This window comes from Opisthorchis viverrini, assembly GCF_000715545.1.
Source record: "Opisthorchis viverrini unplaced genomic scaffold opera_v5_25, whole genome shotgun sequence".
NCBI lineage: Eukaryota > Metazoa > Platyhelminthes > Trematoda > Opisthorchiida > Opisthorchiidae > Opisthorchis > Opisthorchis viverrini.
Window position 1 is genome coordinate 530784 of NW_008751681.1, and position 12362 is coordinate 543145.

Sequence of the window (12362 nt, forward strand, 5' to 3'; positions counted from 1 at the left end):
TGATAGTCAGGCCAGGATATTTCACCATGGCCGCCACTGGGATCGATGGCAAAGTTTCCCACCATCCGCAAACAGGATCACCTGGGCTCCAGACGCGAAGGCCGGAAGATCCCACAGGACTCCGTTTGACCGTGGCCGCTTTTATTTGACGGTCCTATGTCATGAGCTGCCCTGCGCGCACCTTTCGCCATCAATCGCTCCGAAGTGAAAACAAAGCTTTCTTGGGAAGCTGCTGTTTGGGATACGTGATACTTGCGTCAACCACTTCAGTTCGGTCAGTTTATTCTGCTGTTCTAGTGATTCAAACTTGCAGCCATCTCGCTGTATACTGACCGCAACCAGCTAACCCTCGCTCTGCTAGATCGACGCATGAGGTCTCCAGGATGGACGGGCCTAATCTCACATTCATAAGTAAGACCGTCCTTATAGTTACTTTGCCTACATGCTCGCCCCAACTTCAGTGACGCCATAAGTGACACAAGGTGGTGAACACTACTCGTGCCTTGACTCCACCTTACATAGCTCTCAATATATGTGAACCGACCTACACATTCAGACGGTTTTATTTCGAAGCTTGAGAGAAGACGATGTGAAACCTTGAAATAAGATTTGCACTTTGACGATGCAAAATCCAGGCAGAGAGGTGTGACTGCCTCGGATATTCTAGTTGAGGTATTATTCGAAAACATGTAATCGTCAAACGACAAAACGATATTATCCGCATAATCTACCTCTATTACCCTGTCTCTCTCTCTTCTCGAAAGTGATTTCAACAGCAAGATTCATAGTCCCTTGGAATGAGCTCAGGAAGATGCGTTCAAGAAGAAGACGTATATTCAGTTTTTATAAACATGATGCATATGAGAATTTTGCTTCCCTGTTCAATAGTCTATGACTCTTCAGTTGGTGTATTCTGACATCATCATCGACAGCATGACATCAGTGTTCAACACCGATGCTTCATGATGCATATGAGAATTTTGCTTTCCTGTCCAATAATCTGTAACTGTTTATTTGATGTTTTCCAATGAGGGTAACTCACGCAACTCACGCCTTCTTCCTTTCATTGGTAGCCATAATGTAGTAGTAGGGTCATTTGTCGCCCAAAATTTTCTGCTGTGTACGGCGTTCATATTAAAGTATATGGAAGGCAAGAAAGCCTAGTTGTTCCCTATGCGTCTGTACACTATAAATATGTGCATATTCACTCAATATCTTGTGTTGTACACACTCCACCTCCCAGATTTAGAAAGTGGAACGAGCTTCAAGCATCCTACAGCATCAGACGAGTGACCATAGGTTTGTAAACCACGAATACCCCATTATTTTATCTAAGCAAAATGACCAGTGTGCTAGTTACTTTAATCACCTTCGTTTGGTTTTTTATCGTACCTAATGTCTCCAGTGCTGTTGATATTTTAATGGTACGTGGTCCAACCAGGTAGACAACAATTCTGCGTCGCCCAGTGTGGAAGCTGTAGAAGACCCTTGAGCGAGCTGATGAGACACCTGACAGCGAACTGTCGGGATCTGGGAGACTCTCACTAGAATCCCCGAAGTTCTTTTCAGTAGTGACTGGATCGCCCCTGACTGATCGTTAGTCAAGGCCAAAAACTCACAGTATGAATAAGCATTGAATAATTGAAACACTTTGAAAGTAACGATTTTCAGTACTTGTAACATATAATGTGTTAAGCCAGTTTTGATATTTACGACCCCTTGAGTTTCCTGGCTTGCATCTTGTGAAAGGGCTTCCATTTACCAAGCACTTGAATGGCAGCTCAAAGTGTCCTGAATTCATAGCGTGAAGCAGCAGCAGTTCATATAAATTCAAACGAAAGTGGGGGTGCTGATGGTGCAAAAGCGAAAACAAAAAATTGAAAAAGGTTTGGAACCGGTTGAGAAGTCATCGTTTCAGAAGACCTTGGTAAACAATCGGTAGTTTTTATTTGAGCAACGTTGCGCTTTTGACACAAATGCTTCACCAGGCTTAGTGAGCAGGTCATCAAATTGGCCACGTTATAAGACAGACGGGGAACCAATCAGTAAGTTCTCTTCAGATTATCACAATAGATCAGTGTTGAGTGTCAATTAACGGCTCTTGTCGGTTAGTGTGGTTGTCAAAATATTCTGGCCTTGTAACGGCAAGATGCGACAGATGTGCGCTGAAATTTCGTGGGCATAAACACGAGCGTTAAACGACTATGTGTGATCATATTTACTTTAATTCCAAGTTTGAACGCAACGCTTCGGCCAGTCTTCTGCATTCACACGTCTTCTATGGTTTGGTAGCTACTCTCTTACCAAAGTTTTACCGTTGCACCAGGGAAATCTGATTCTGAGGGCTCTAATTTCAACTTCAATATCCATTACACAACCCGTAAAGCGGACTGTTTTTAAAGTAACCTCGTTTGAGAAATGCACTCATTTGCGAATCAATTTAGTTTTCACGAGAGACTTAACTGAATCTCTCGTTTATGACATTCTACAACTGAATATGCTGCACACAGGCCGCCTCATGATTCATTTGGCACGACAGTCGAGATATCGCAGTATACTTTCATAAAGGAAACTACTCACAAGGTTGCTGTCGAACAGTTTTCACCAACCTTGTAAGTAGTTTCCTTTATGAAAGTAACCTGATTTGATTCACAAGCTGTTTCTCAGGAGGTTCATGGAGAAAACAGATTAGCTGTTTTGTTGACTCGGTGAAAGTTGAAGCATCCTCACTCACTATGTAGCTGAGCAGAATCTTGTAGCTGTGGTCTATTTTATATTTACAATTACGAAATTGGGGCAGACCAAAGATTGTAAGCCCTCCATGCGTAATTAAAAATACTCCGCAGTTTTGGCGTCAGCGGATATTTCCTCCCTGACCGGCCTGAGGACACCACAATCCATAAAATCAGACATTCGCACAGACACATGTCAATACCCAAGTGTCGGATGGGACGGCCTCTGCGGCAAGGTGAGCGGCAGGTACGAATAAGCTAAACAACTGGATATCAAAAGCACATAGGCGGAGTAAGAAAATGAATGGGAGAATTATCATGAGGTCAGGGAGCCTCTGACGTGGTGACTGAACCACTCTATTGGGTATACTTTGCGCAGCCAGGAGCTCTTCTAAGGAGTCTGGCCAATACATCACTCATTCAAACCAGCAACGATGAGAGAACATGAAGCTCGCAGGACGTGGGCCTGACTGATTTGTCAAGTCCTCGAACTAAATACACGTCTATGATTACGTGCGTGAGCAAACCAATCGGGTTGAAAAATTTATACTGCACAACTTTTTTCACCTAGCTATTCTAAGATATTTCGCAATGTCAGTTAACTAGTTACAAGTTTCGAGTGAAATTCAGCTAGCCTAAGGGGAAAACCTCAGCCAGCTAGAACATGTTAACAGTAGAACTGAATAAGATCAAGATTTCCAGAATCCAAAATGAAAGGCAAATTGACATCGAGTGATTCGTTTCAAGTCAGGAAACACACAATTTTAAGTTTCGTTTTTCCGGCCTTCTAGAATATGATCGAACATTTTCGGTCAATGATGATTTTGCTACCAACCTGTGTTTTTCATTAGCGATTGAACTTGGCTCCGCGGTGCAACCAGGCTAGACGATCGAATTTATCGAAGAAACACTGATATCACACATTCCTCGGATCATATTGCCCGACACTTGCAAGATCCCGAAGGCTTAGCGAGTCTAGGTGTAAACAACCGACTTAGGTGGATCAGAATGTCAATTTTTGTGAGTGTACCTCTTAGTGAATAGCATCAGGGTAAAGCAAGCGTGGTCGAATCAATCAGCTGAGGAGCTACGGAGAAAGGCATTATCAGAAATTGGTTTTGTTGTCGTGGCTTTTATGTGAAATTCATCGTTTGAACGATGGATCCCTTCATTCAGTGTTTGCCAGCGTTTACTTCATCTTTTCACATATATCTGAATAGCAGTAGAACAGGTATCCGTAACTTTGTCCCCAAGGCCAGCACTTGAGCTACGTAAATGCTATTGGTGCAAACAGAACTGTGAACCACACAACTGGGAATTAAGATGTTTTATTAAAAACCTAGATACAACTGTGTATAACTAGAGACATGTATACATAATTACACATAATTATGCAAAACTGAGTTGTGAGCTGAATGACAGAAATATGTCGCTCATTGTTCTGAATCCTGTAAACTGCATAGCATTCTCCTCGATTACCAGGAACGTACAATAACCAGCTTACCCAGTAACCATAAGTTCTGGGACGATCCTGCGTTCGGAAGTGGAATGCGTTGGGTTGAAGCCTCGGAAGTAATCAATACAGGTGAAGGATTTATTGTGGGTCACAGGACATTTCCACCTCAACCGAATAAGGATATTCTTGTAGACCAGTTTCGCACGACTACTTGGAATTTTCTGATTGAAGCACCTGCTAGAAGCCATTCTTCCCTAAATCTAACAAGTGTTTTATACCGCGGATCAGTCAAAAGTACTAACTGCAACCACTAAACGTAAATCTATGCCTTATTTTTTAGAGACATGCATATCAAATCAGCTGGCTTCCCAAACTAGTGCAACCCTAGATCAGTGAACGACTATTTGTGGAAACATACCGACAATTACACGAGTCGAAGAGATCTGGACTGGATATTTTAGATATTTCAAATTGGGTGTAGTTCATAACCACCTGCTCTGGTAACACCTTGGTTTCAAGCCCATCTTTTGATACACTATTTCTTCTGTGGGCCCGGATCCTGTTACATGAACTTCAGTGGTCCGCATTTCCCAAACAATATGCTGGCGTGTGTGTGTGTGTGCGAAAACGTCGTTAGGGCCGCTCGCTTCTTCTCGATTTCTTCGTTCCCAATGAACCATAGAGAGTTAAATTGGAGCAACTGTGTAGTACCCTACTGAATGTATGATCGATGCCGAATTGATACGACGAAATCCTGAAAACATGATTCCACATGCTGAAGGAGTGGAAAAATCAGCACACTTCGTGCCGATCAGTTGAAACTAATCTACTTACATACCGTTCACAATATACTCCAGGTGTTCTGTTCCCAAATTCCCCACTCACTCGCAGTTTCCTATTTGAGCCGCCTACAATTGCAAAATAGCTGTTCCAGTCGCATGCTAATTTTAAGCTCACGTCGAAAAATCTTGACATACTTTGCTGTTGACATACATTGCATTCATACGATATATGTTTTGAAAAGTAGTTCATTTGCACGTCTTGCGGATGAGAGAAGCACACCTCAGCCTAATAATGAGTCGCCAACTTATTTGTCTGTGTTCTTGCGGTTTATCGTCCTGGCGACTTGGAATGCTACACATCGCATGTAAGTGAACCTCAAAAGTGACTCAACTCACCAGTGCTAAGTGAATTAACGGCTTTCTTTACAAAATTTAGAAGAGACCTTTTAGTCACCAGATGCAAGGTTTCTGAAAACGGTTGGAGTTTGAAGCATTTATTTTAAAGAGAAGGAACTGATAACGCACCCGAGTTGGGGGAGGAAGATGAGCTGGATTTTCACGGACTAGAAATAATTTGTTATCGACCAACCTGCGCATGGCAAACCAGGAAACAATTTGACGTCCTCTGGGCTGATGTGAAAAAGGCACGGGATTCGCCTGCCGGCGACCTTTTTGAGTTCGCAGACACCATTGATGAATCACATTCCACTGCTGTTCTGTCGTCGCCGATGTTATAGATGGTGCACTAGGTGACAGGGGGAAATTGTAGGGATGCATTCAGAAAAGGTGTTTTCCTTGCGGTGCTGTTAAGAATGATTTATATATAGAGGCAATGTGTGTCAGCTTGTTACCATTTCATGCGGCCCACTAATTAAGCTCAGGTTGAAGGAAATCCCAGTGTATCTGTTCCGAGGCGTCCAATGCCTTGCTCAGTGACCAAATCAGCAACATCCAAACACCTCCTGACCACCGAGATTTCTACTTATTGCCGGTATCAATATTTTCGTTCAATACATGCACTGTTCGAGTGTTAAAGAATGATATGTCCGTAGCTTGTCCGTGACATTTTGTATGCAACCCACTATCGCACAACAACGATAATAGACTAGTGACCCTTGGCCAAAACGAAGTTATTCTCCATGCTTTACACAGGCATGTACGAATCTGCACCTGCATACTAAATGAGGCACGCGTTTTGTTTAGTTACCATCGTGGAAGTGTCCACGCCAAAACGAAGCTGTTTGTTTACTGACTGGTTAAATGTATTGACTAAGTTAGTCTACTTCGATTTCGCCTACGTCTGTCCGTGCACTGGATCAACCATAAAAGGTCAGACGTTTAGTCTAACGTCGTGTTTATTGAGATGTCAAAAACTCTGACCCGACAAATGGAAGAAACAAACGAGACGTAGATGTCAAGTCTTACTGCGGGTTTGTCACCGGCCTTTGTTGTTTGAAAAGCCTAAAAACAGTTCACGGCACCATGAGTCTACTGACTTCCAAAACGCAAAAAGCGAGAAAATAAGCTAGACTTTCAATACTAGGATCTATTTACACCGATATCTGTCCAATAATTACGTTTATGCATCCACCCCTCGTGAGGAACAAATGAGGGCACAGGAATGCAAACCAATTAGGTGAAGGGAACACAATCATCTGCTGTAGCGACCAGCCAATCAGGAACAACTTTCAGATATTTTTGGAAGCAACACCCTAAATGGGGTTTCTGAAAGCTGTTCGAAGTTCCAAAACCAGTTTCATCCTTCTGGGGCCCATACCAAAATTTTCCGTCAACCTTTTGTTCTACCTGAATCTATGTTGCAGGGAATTCAGCTGGGATTCAGGGAGATGAACAATTCCGAGCGTAGCAGACGTGAACTGTGTCTGAGGAGATACTGCTGCTTAGTGTTTACTGATGATCCTTCTTACACCTCCCTCTCGTAATCTGAACTGAATATCACGTCACATTTGATTCGTACGACTTATGTAGTGAGTCACACGCGTTGTGATATCTGTGTAGCATCCCCGACCATATATCACACTTCCTAATCTTCTTTTGGGTTGACTTGATATGTATCGAGAAGGGTATCCGGCGATAATAAAATGTGGACAGGGTGGCCTGTGCACTTCCAACGGAGTCGAATTCTGTTGACATGTCCGCTTTACTGGAGAGATTTTGCTTGATTCCGTACGTAGAAGTAGCAGTCTGTTTAACAAAGCGGCTATGAATTCAACTTGATATATATTCACGGAAGTCCTCCAAACACAGTATCATTTGCAAGCAATACCACAGACGTACATCAGGGTGGCGGTTAAAAGCATGCTCTAGTTGAGTATCTGTTTACCCGTTAGGTGATAATGATTTCAGAGCATTAAATGGAGTTCTGACACAACATAAAAGGTTGCCTAGAACTCGTAGACCTATCACTACCAGCTTCAGGGTTCCCGAGATTCCTAAGTTAGTCCAGGTCCCTGAGATTTCATCAACCATATGTCCCATTTGAGCACCAAATGGATGTATTTCGTCAACAGTTCTGAAATGTTCTTCTTGAAAGGCTTGCCCACCAAGGAATGCCCCGGAAGTTTGTAAACATACTACGTTCTTTGTATTCTCAGACTTCCGGACGTTTGAGAGTGTACGAAGAGCTCTCCGAAAGCTTCCGTACACAAAGCGGTGTCCGTCAGGGGATGCCCATCTCTCCGTTCCTTTTTAACTTCGGGATCAATGAAATAATGAGACGAACGCTGGAAAGTCTCGGAAACCATGGTGTTCAAATAGCCTGGGAAGAAGGCCTTGTCGATCTGGAATATGCAGACGACATCGTTCTCATGTTCGAAAAGGAGGAGAAGGCGCAATTATTCTTGGATGAACTGACCAAATTCATCCCGTCCTTCGGTATGCACCTTGCACCCACAAAGTGTAAGGTCATGCTCGTGGACATACAATCACTGAACGCGCTATTTACAATCCAGGGAGAGGCACTGGAAGTTGTGGAGCGTTTTGCGTATCTTGGACGTTGTATTGGTCCTGATTGTAGTACGACAAATGATGCCAACACACGAAACTGCAAGGCTCGGGTCGCGTTTTCTAATTTTAAACACCTATGGCGTCAAGACGGTATATCCTTGAACCTGAAGGAATGTGTATCAAGCTACAGTGCGGGCTATTTTGTTGTATGGCTTTAACTGTCCTTGAATCTCTATTCTCCAGATCCCGCTGCCGTGTGAAGGTCTACTGGAAGCTCTCGCCGGAGTTCTCCACACCAATTGCTGTCAGGCAGGGTTGTCCTTTTTCACCATCCCTCAAATTCGTTGTTTATCATCATCATTATGGACAACATGAAATCAGTGTTCAACACCGATGCTTCGCTGCCGTCACAAAAAGACTGGACCATACCACGATGTGACGGTTCGCGAGGGGCGAGATGGCCTCTCGACTCCTCTGTCTAAGCTTGGGCAACCTGGCAGTATCCCAGCCCACGTGCAACGTTCGGGTGGCATGGCAGTTAGGCCCCAAAAGGGTCCTACAGGTGAACGATTGTTTGTGTTGTTGTGACGGTCCGCGCGACACTCAGTCTCATGTCAGGTTGGTCAATGGTTAGAGGTCTGACACTGTCTGATTCAGGATGGCGTAAACAGAGAGGTGGCCAACCCCTGACTTGGCAGAGGAGTATGAAGAAGATCACGAAACGCTTGGGTGCTGTCGGTGCTACTTGCCTTCCAGGATGGGGACCGCCTGGTTGGAGACGGTATAAGATGTGGCTGCCAACCGATGTCAGTGGCGTTCTTGTTTTCAGTTTCTATCCAGATCACCTGAGTGAATGTCTGGGGGTGTAGGCACCTCGGAATGATTGTGGTAAGCTAACACTAAGTACCCTCCCCATCCACCTTTACTCTTTTCTTTACAATAAGGCTTTCAAATAAACCATGGTTGTACCACAGTGAAGCATCGGTGTTGAACACTGATGTCATGCTGTCGAGGACGATGATGATGAATGTGTAATAGGAAATGCATTGTATGAGCACAAGTTTTGAGATGTTGGAACGCTTGGAATCATAAAGTAAATCATTCAAAATCTGTCGATTATTTCGTGGGAATCTCCGTCTTCCACATTTTAGCTAGTGAGTGGTCAAATATGTATAATACTCTAGGTCAGTCTAGAGAGTTATGTTTCTAAACAGCTGACCAGGGTTTACTAAACTCTGGAACATCGTGAAATAGGTGCAGCAAAACAATGGTAGTGTTTGCGTATATTACTGAAAACACTTTGGGCCATTTAGAGTAAGCGTTAAAAGCAACATAGTAATAGGACCTTTCAAGAAGCCTTACATATCAATTCAAATGCAAGACAATGGTCGCCTTGGGGATGATCGAGTTTAGAGTTCACCGTTTACAGAAAATTCTTGTGGACTAATACAGCTGCTACAAGAACTAACAACATTCTCGCTATCCTGGTATTCGAATGAACAGTGAAACTAGCTACACTTTGCTGATTTCGCACAATCGATATCTGGGTGCATTTCGTAGGGTTGAGAAAGATATTTCTTTAAAGTTTTGGGGAATAAAATCAAATCTGATGAAATTAGGCAGCCATCAGACACCTTTAAAGCGCACTTCCTATTTCGAAGCTGTTCATCATAGGTATCCAAGAATGGCTTAGGCCTTCCAGTACCAAGACTCTGGAAATACTTGCTTAACTCGGAGTATGTGATATGACAGTGTCCTCATATGGCATCTTGGACGTGAAGTCAGTAATCAGTCTAGACAGCCTATCAGCATAACCAAACGGGGATGTTCTTCTGAAGAGGGAAACAATACTACATGCCAAACGGTTGTAGCCCAGGGCATAAGTTTTTTGTGGAGGAATGCCTTGTTTGATAGCAAAAGTTGATCCCGAGGATTTGGGAACAGTGTATAGCGCGAATTAGCAACCATACACGAAACCCATGTGAATCCGTACTGGAACACTCCTTGCTCATAATGTTCTTCAGCTATGAAGCCTACGATGATCTCATCAGCAAAATAATCGATGGCAAAATCCATGAATGGAAAAAATTGCCTCTATCACCTTTTGAATTAAAGCTGAGGGGCATTTAACTTCAAGGTTAACAGACTTTAACAGCACAGACTTCCGTGTGTAGTGATAGAGAGCATTGTTCTGGAACACTTCTCGAGCAATACGTAGAGGAATGCATCGATAAATACTGATTTCGGTTTTTGCACAACTAGCAAAAGTGCCGGTACACTTGCAGTGTGTTCTAAATTACAGTCAAAATCTCCGCACAAAAACTAAGGTTAGTCCTGATGGGCACATCGGATGAGATCCACGATAATGGGATCACTGGACTGGTAATACCTGCGGGTCAGACATTCCCTACCTCAGCAGAAACAGATCTGACGGGATGATTTGGACAAGACATTGGGAAAACATCTCGGCGCAGATACAACGTAGCCTGCTTATTAGAAAATTCTTCATGACCTTCCAAAAATCAATGTGTTTAGACTCAGAATGTGACAAAGTCCCTCCGTTGTCTTTAAAAGTTGCAAGGGGCGAATGAACCAACAAAGTGACTAGGATATAACGAAAAACAAGCTGGGCTATCACAAATAATATCTAAAGGTACGTTCCATAAACTCAATTTGTATGTCCAAGTGGTGCCCAAAGAATCCAAGTGTCCATAATTTGTAACACAGCAAACACCTTTGGCATTCATAAAAAACATAACAATGCAACTTCGAGTTCTGTACGTTGTGTGCAACTTGTGAATAATCATCATGCGTATATTTACTGACTCAGAGATTATATTAATGTCTGAACCTAGAGACATGGTTAAGGTAAGGCAAGGTCAAGGTCATACGCAATGACTGACAAGTTAAGATATTTGTTGCATTAAAAATCTCGAAGAGCAACTACGAAAACTGGGGCTTTTGCTTACGTATCCACACTCGTTGACTGGCTATTTGAGCAACGACTTCTCGGAAGCTCTACCCATCGGGTTAGTTTAATCCTTCCCCTGATCAGCCAATAGACTTTAGATCGTGTAAAGATATTCGGCAGATTTTATTGGGAATTTCGTCCTGTTAAGTTAAGCTAAACAATACTGAAAGATTAGTGGCGTAGCATTCTGTTTAAGAGGGAGTAAATCACACTGCTGATTAGTCGCTATTGGGAAAACTGTTGTCTTGGAACTTTTAGCTAGGAGGTCACGGGTTTGAGACTTTCTGAAGTTTCGTGCGCACCTCGAAATGAGGCTCATATTCTCTTGCTCGGACAGTTGTGTTGGTGAGCAAACTACATACTGTGGTTTGGTGCTGGCTAGGTAGGGCTAGTGAGAGTGCCAAGGCTCATGGCAATGACTAGCAGAAACTGCGTAAGAGTCGGACCCTGTAGCATACTGTTTGTTTTTTAATTAGGGCTAGGCACTCAGTGTTTACGTCGGACGTAAATTATGGAAAGAATCACACTGTCAGCAGACAATGAATAGCTCAGTCTGCAATAAACACAGGCGTTATAGATGGTACCACAGGTTTTTGGATAGAGTATTTACCGTTATCAACCTATTCGAGTACACTACTACATTGGTTGAGTAGTGTAGAACCATAATATTTAAGTCACCCAAGCATTTAAACTTCGAGAAACAATAGTGAACCACAAAGGGAAACTGGGTAGTTTTGTACAAACCTATGGAATAGAATGATAAAAACTTCTGCTTGACAGTTAGCTGTTTGTTCCAGTAGCGCTACACTTGATATCATAACCGAAGAACGATACACTGATGTTCTTCAGGACCCCGCAACGATCCAACTACACGGACTTGTTGAAAGCATGCTGAACTCAAGGCAGACAAACAGTGACTACATTTATAATCCTTGTCCATAGTTCTCGGAACCTGAATGAACTTCGCGCAATAAGCACGCACGCTTTGTTAGTAGTGTATGCCTACAAATATTTTGGTGTTCATTTGCCGTCCGATGCAGCACAGAGTCATACTCGTTAGCGACAGGGCTTGATGAGAAACCCAGTCACTTCGTGCAGCAGAAAAAAAGTTGGATTGAAGGAGTCAAAGGACAAACCAGGCTGCCAAAGACTGTTGAACTCTCTATCAGCCAATCCTAATAATTCATTACCTAAGTGCCAATGAAAAGAAAGGGGTCAATGCGATCCAGAAGTTCCGTGATGATCCAGAGAATGGCATTTATATCGTCATGGTCTATCAGCTGGAATGAAAATTTTTCATTGATGGACGCCGTCTCGGAAAAGCAGTCTCAGTCAGTTAATTTGTGGTAAGCTGCGCACGTGCATCATCCTAGTTCAAGATCCAAAATATCTGAACTAGATAGAATATTTTATCATCATCATCATCATCATCATCATCATCATCAACATCATCA